Here is a 6,997-nt window from a genome sequence, read left to right as displayed (position 1 = left end):
ATAACGGGGAGCCAATGGATGTGGTATATCTGGATTTCCAGAAAGCTTTTGACATTGAGGGTAAAGTGGTAGCATGGGTAGAGGATTGGTTAACAAACAGAAAGCAGAGAGTGGGGATAAATGGGTGTTTCTCTGGTTGGCAACCTGTAACTAGTGGGGTCCCTCAAGGATCAGTGTTGGGCCCGCAGTTGTTCACAATTTACATAGACGATTTGGAGTTGGGGACCAAGTGCAATGTGTCAAAGTTTGCAGATGACACTAAGATGAGTGGTAAAGCAAAAAGTGCAGAGGATACCGGAAGTCTGCAGAAGGATTTGGATAGGTTAGGTGAATGGGCTAGGGTCTGGCAGATGGAAGATGGAATTCAATGTTGCCAACTGTGAGGCTATCCATTTTGGGAGGAATAACAGCAGAATGGATTATTATTTAAACGGTAAGATGTTAAAACATGCTGCTGTGCAGAGGGCCCTGGGTGTGCTGGTGCACGAGTCGCAAAAAGTTGGTGTGCAGGTGCAACGTGATTAAGAAGGCTAATCGAGTTTTGTCTTTCGTTGCTAGAGGGATGGAGTTCAAGACTAGGGAGGTTATGCTGCAATTGTCTTGGGTGTTGGTGAGGCCGCATCTGGAGTATTGTGTTCAGTTTTGGTCTTCTTACCTGAGAAAGGACATATTGGCACTGGAGGGAGTGCAGAGGAGATTCACTAGGTTGATCCCAGAGTTGAGGGGATTAGATTATAACGAGAGGTTGAGTAGGCTGGGACTGTACTAATTGGAGTTTAGAAGGATGCGGGGGGATCTTATTGAAACATATAAAATTATGAAGGGAATAGATAAGATAGATGCGGGCAGGTTGTTTCCACTGGTCGGGGAAAGCAGAACTAGGGGGCATTGCCTCAAAATAAGGGGAAGTAGATTTAGGACGGAGTGTAGGAGGAACTTCTTCACCCAAAGGGTTGTGAATCTCTGGAATTCCTTGCCCAGTGAAGCAGTTGAGGCTCCTTCTTTAAACGTTTTTAAGAAAAAGAAAGATACCTTTCTAAAGAATAAAGGGATTCGGGGATATGGTGTATGGGCTAGAGAGTGGAGCTGAGTCCACAAAGATCAGCCATGATCTCATTAAATGGCGGAGCAGGCTCGAGGGGCCAGATGGCCTACTCCTGTTCCTAGTTCTTATGTTCTTATGAACCGTAGACAATGGGCGCAGTTGAACAAAAAGGTTTCTAAGTATAATTTGTGGCGAGTTTTCCTGGGAGTTCCCACCGCTATCTGGACCCCTGGGATGTTTCTCACTGGTTCAGCTCACAATTGAATTTTTTTCATCACTGGGGAGCTGAACTCAGATATCAGGCCAATGTGAGCTTGCGGGTCCCCACACTCCCCACCCATGGGCAATGTCAACCCTCACACACATGGACATTACCCTACACACTCCCCCAAGTGAGGACACCCTGCTCACCAGCCTCCTGCTAATAAGGGAGTGCAGCCCTTAATTTTTCAAAAAAAGTCCAATTAAGGGGCAATTTAGCATGGCCAATCCATCTACCCTGCACATCTTTGGGTTGTGGGGATGAGACCCATGTAGACATGGGAAGAATGTGCAAACTCCACGTGGACAGTAACCCGGAGCCAGGATCAAACCCGGGTCCTCGGCGCCGTGAGGCAGCAGTGCTAACCACTGCACCACCGTGCCACCCTGGGAGAGCAGCACTTAAAATGCTCCTGCACTGCCAACCCCATCCGGCTCGCAGCCATACTGAGACCAGCTCCACGATTCGGGGATGCCGATCTGGGTAGATTGTTGAACGCGGTGGAGACCAGACAGGATGCCCCGTTCTCCCGAGCGTCTGCCACAGGAGAGCCAGTGCCACCTGGAAGTGGCAATGGCTGTCAGCTCGGGGATGTGACCAGGAGGACCGACACCCAGTGCCGTAACTAGATCAACGTCTCCACGGGGCCGCACGAGTGGGTTGGCACTGGACCCTTGAACCTCCCCCGAAAATGCGCCTGGGACCGCCCGCCCCCACCCAGCACTGCTCTATGCCCTGGCCCACCAATATCCAGCAGTCTGCTCATGCCGTTCCACCCCCACACCCCTCCCATACTCCCCACCCACTCCCCCTATCCTTCCCACCTGCATATGTCCCATCTATCCCCCCACACACATCCTCGATGAATGACGCATGCTGCTCATGATGCCCCCTCTGTGTCCTCACTGGAGAAGTTAGCCCATAACCGACATGAGAGGCCCAGATAGGTGGCAGGGTGCCAGACATCAGAGTCTTCACCCCGTTCGAGAAATAGGTCCTGGAGGTCGCAGGGTGGCAGAGGATAGTTCTGTCACAGATGTTGAGGTTGGCTTACAGCGCAGAGGTGATTGTCCACCAGCCCCCACTCAGATGAACTGTCACACGAGTTGTTAATGCCATACAGATTGACCTATCCCTCCCACTGACCCCATGTGCATTCTCACGCAGGGTTCTCATCCAAATGTGCCAGCTCCTCTCCCCCTGGCCTGATGGGTGGCCTGGTTCTCAGGTTCTGGGGCTGGGCACTGCACATGGGCCACCGCCTCAAGTCTCTGTCAACTGCCTCCTCCAGTGCCTGGCACAGTAGCACCACGAGGAGCCCAGCCCCTGGGTGTTCAGATGTTGGCTGCTGAGTCTGTGGTGTTGTCTCCTGCGGTGTTCAGGCACTGTGCCCAGGCACCATGGTCTGATTCGGATGCTTGGCAATAACTCCCACATGCTAATTGGCACGCCTACCCATGGGGAACCACTTGGGAGGTGTGAAGTGCTCAGTTAACCACGATTGCCAACTCCAATTAGCAATAGCCTTCAGCCGTGCGGCCAGAGGCCTCCGCTGTCATTGGGAGTTATGGGTGGTCAGTGGGGCTGGTGGGCTAGGGTTGTCCCAGGAATGGGAACACACGCAAGCGCTTATACGCCCATATACCAACAGCCCCCCCCCCCCCCCGTCGTGGCGGCCACACCCCGCTCTGCAACGCCCCCCCTGATGGCTGCCCACCCCAGGGGCTCCCCACTCCACCTTTGAGCACCAGGGCAGCAACTGTAGTGCCCCCGGGCTCATTGCCCGGAAGTGAAGATGGCGACTCACCTTCTCAGGTTCCCACAGCAGCCCTTCCACCAGCTTCACGTCTTTAAAAAGGAGTACTAATTGGCACCTACGTGACCACTTGCTGGGGAGGCCGGTAGATCATGGGGTTCGTTAAATAGGGTGCTGCTCCCATGAATTGTATGGAGATTGGCCTTAAGTAATGATTATTGGTTTCTTGCCACACTTATGGCGGGATCCTGATTTTGCTAACAGGGGCAGGCTGGTTAGATTGCAAACAGATCGGCGCCCGGCGCCGTTCTCGATTTTGGCCTCTCCTGTGATCTAACGGCCTCGTCATGCTCTCGCTTAAGCGCAACACAGCCATCAAATCGTGCCCTCTGTGTTCATTTTTCTCACTACACATAGTGACATACCTTGGACGTTTTTGTCTGTGAAGCAGGTATATTGGAGGATCTCAAGGGACATGCTTCTGGGCCTCTCCAAGGTTGCCATCAACAGGTCTAAGCTGCGAACAGTCGAGGGATTCAGACAGCCTGCCTCTCTCCCTTTGAATGTTTTAGATTATTGTTCCCTTTTTTCAGTGGGGCCTCCTTCGGAAAGGGCACTTAGCTCCTCTTTAATGAAATTATCCGGTTGGAACAAGGGTTATAAATGTGGGTTGTTGCTTTTTTTGAAACTTAAATAAACGTTATTGAGAATTATTTTCTTCTCCCCACCCCCACCCACCAGGCAACTGCTACTTTTAGTCATCGGGAGGTTGTGTGAAGAGACGAATTCTGATGAATTCAGATGATTATTACTCAGTACTTCTCAAGTATCGACATGATCACGGGGCGCGATTCTCCGCTCCCGCAACGAAGGGGGGGTTTGGGGGGTCAGGGTGCGCAACGATTTACTCGACCCACATGAGCCCCGGGACCCCCCTGGTGCGATGCCATGGCGTGCTGTCTCCTGAACCAGCATAAATGTAGTTTATATCTGCACGCCCTGATGATACCCACCTAATTGTGATGCTTTATCCACCCCCCACCCCCCCCGGACAAGACAGCTCACAACCAGGGTGAGCGTTTGAGAACCGGAGGGGGTTCCCCTGTGCTGCACCCGCTAAATGTCCACGAGCAGAGGGCCCTGGACCTCACTGGGGGATCCGCCACCCGGGAGGTCGCGACATGCCAGGTCGGAGGCGCAGAAGCAAGTGAGACACCCTTGCATGTCCTCACCCCCCCAACCCGTCATTGTCTCCCTCACACATTGCCCACATCGATCCCCTCCCCCCTCACACTCATGCCACTGCACCCTCGCTCCCCTCCCCCGCTCACACTGTGCACCCACCACCACGATACACCCGGGCCACCGTGTCTAACGAACCCCGAATCATAATGTTCCCCATGGCCAGCCACCGAACGTCCAGGGACGTCTCGGCCAAGAGACAGCGGAACATCGCCAACGTCAAGCGCACCCAGGGACGCACGCCAGAGGTTGGCAGTCGGTCGGACAGGAGGGCCACCCTCTCAGTATGGGACGCAGGACCAGGACGCTCACACCACAGAGAGAGACAATACTGAGGGGCACAGGGCGGACATTGATGAAGCACACATCACGGCCACACACTCCGTGGATTCACCTGGACGTCAATACGACATGGCCCGCATGCAGCTTGCGCCGGGCCATGAGGGGGAGGACAACACACATGACTTCCTAACGGACGATGACCTCGAGTGTTCAGGAGCAGGGAGTGGTGCCGCTCATCGTAGCCACCCAGGCCGACACCGCACGGGTGGCGTCCGCGGTGGAGGCAATGGGTGAAACGGTTTCGGCCATGGGTCAGGTTCTGCAAGGCATTGGGCTTAACATGCACGCGTCATCCATGGCCTCTCACAGGTAGCCATGGGCCAGACCCAACACGACATTGCCGCTGCTCTCCGGGCCCTGGCTGAGTCTCACCATGCCATGGCCCGGTCCCAGCAAGCGATGGCACAGTCCCAGCAGTCATTCGCGGAGAGCATTGACCGCATGGCGCACGTGATGGATGGCGTCGCGCACTCACAGGTTGAGATAGCCCAGTCCTTGGCAGGAATGTCGCACTCCCTGGGCTCCGTCGCTGCGAACACTCGGACTGTGGTCGATCCCGCTGCAGGCCTCCAGGACTGGGAGCGCCAGGTGTCGGTGGTGTGACGGGGCATGTCTTCGATCGCATCTCCGCCCCACAGTGAGGCCCGGGGCCACCGGGCTCCCCGAGGGAGTAGGAGGTTCTGGAGCCCGTCCCGGTAGCTCCAGCAAGGGACGTCCCGGCACACTCGGCCTCCGCCCGTTCCGTCCCTGGCGCATAAGGTGGGCAGCGGGCAGGTCAGGGTGGCACAACGCCATCCAGCATGCCCGCCGAGCAGCCTGGCCCATCGAAGCCGGGCCGCCCCAGGAAACGCGTGCCGACGGGGAGCCATGTCAAAGGGCGTGATTCTCAGCAGTCCACCTCCACTCCTGCTGTACCATCTGGGAACACACCGAGACGTAGTGGTAGACACCGTAGACGTAGACGTAAGGCCAAGAAGTTAGGCACGTAAGAAGTTGGCACGGGTGCAGGGCACAGTTTAGTTGTGGGGGTAGGGCATCTATCTTAATCACACAAATAAACTCACTGTTAAATTTGACTTGTAAGACTCTGTACTATGTCTGGTGCCAGGGGGCTCGTGAGGGTGCCCGATTGGCGTAGTGGTATACGAGCGGTTCAAGGCCTGTTCCGGATGTGCTGACCCTTTCCCCTCTGCCTCCCATAATCGAAAACCATTGACCTCGGCACACCGACGTCAGCCACCCCACACGGGCCGTGGTGAAATATCCGTCACGAAGGCTCAGACCACCCAAGTTCATGGTTCAACTGTCGCCATGAGTCACACCTCGACTGGTGAGTATGAGCACACAGCTCATCGCAGAGCGGGCCGTCATCATTCAACATGGCACTAATCACACCTGCTTACCCAATCATCAATGTTGTGCAATCCCGTAGTGCCGCAATGGTAAGGTGATGTGGAATTGGTGCCGTGAACGCGGTGTGAGTGTGTGTGTGTGTGGTGTGTGTGGGGGGGGGGTTGGTGGTGGTGGTGGGTGCTGTGTGGTGCCCATGTGCAGGACTGACGGTGCAAGTGGCAGTGTTCAGCGTATCCCACACCCACAGTGCTTGAACCGTGCGGCCACCAACGCGTCGCGTGCCCGCGGCGGTGTCGTCGTGCAGCCTCCTGGACGTAACCAGCACCCGAGCAGTATCTGTGCCCTGCGCCCCTCCCACCACCCTGATGCGCGCCATCATTCTCCTCCTCCGCATCCTCCTCTTCCCCATCCCCCTCGTTTGCGTGAGCGTCGGGTCCTCCCTCCGACTCCTCCACCAGGGCATCTCCCCTCTGCATGGCTATGTTGTGCATCACACAGCAGACCACAACCATGCGACAGGCCCTGTCGGGATGGTACTGCAGGGCCCCTCCGGATCGGTCCAGGCATCTAAAGCGCATCTTCAGCAGGCCAAAGCACCGCTCCACCACACCCCTGGTTGCTGCATGGGCCTCGTTGTATAGGCTCTCTGCGTTGGACTGAGGCCTCCGTATTGGCGTCATCAGCCATGACCTCAACGGATAGCCCTTGTCGCCCAGCAACCAGCCCCTCAGCCGGGGGGAGCATCCATTGAACATTGCGGGGATGAACGACTGTGCCAGAATGTAGGCGTCATGCACACTCCCGAGGTACTTTGCACACACGTGCATGATCTTCATGTGGGGGTCGCACACCACCTGAATGTTCATGGAGTATGCACCCTTTCTGTTCATGAACACTTCCCTGTTGTCTGCAGGTGGGCGCATGGGGACGTGCACACCATCGATGACACCCTGGACCATTGGTATCCCGGCCACCTTGGCGAATCCACGTGCCCGTG

The sequence above is a fragment of the Scyliorhinus torazame genome, chromosome 3, assembly GCF_047496885.1.
Source record: "Scyliorhinus torazame isolate Kashiwa2021f chromosome 3, sScyTor2.1, whole genome shotgun sequence".
Lineage (NCBI taxonomy): Eukaryota > Metazoa > Chordata > Chondrichthyes > Carcharhiniformes > Scyliorhinidae > Scyliorhinus > Scyliorhinus torazame.
This window is presented reverse-complemented; position numbering follows the sequence as displayed.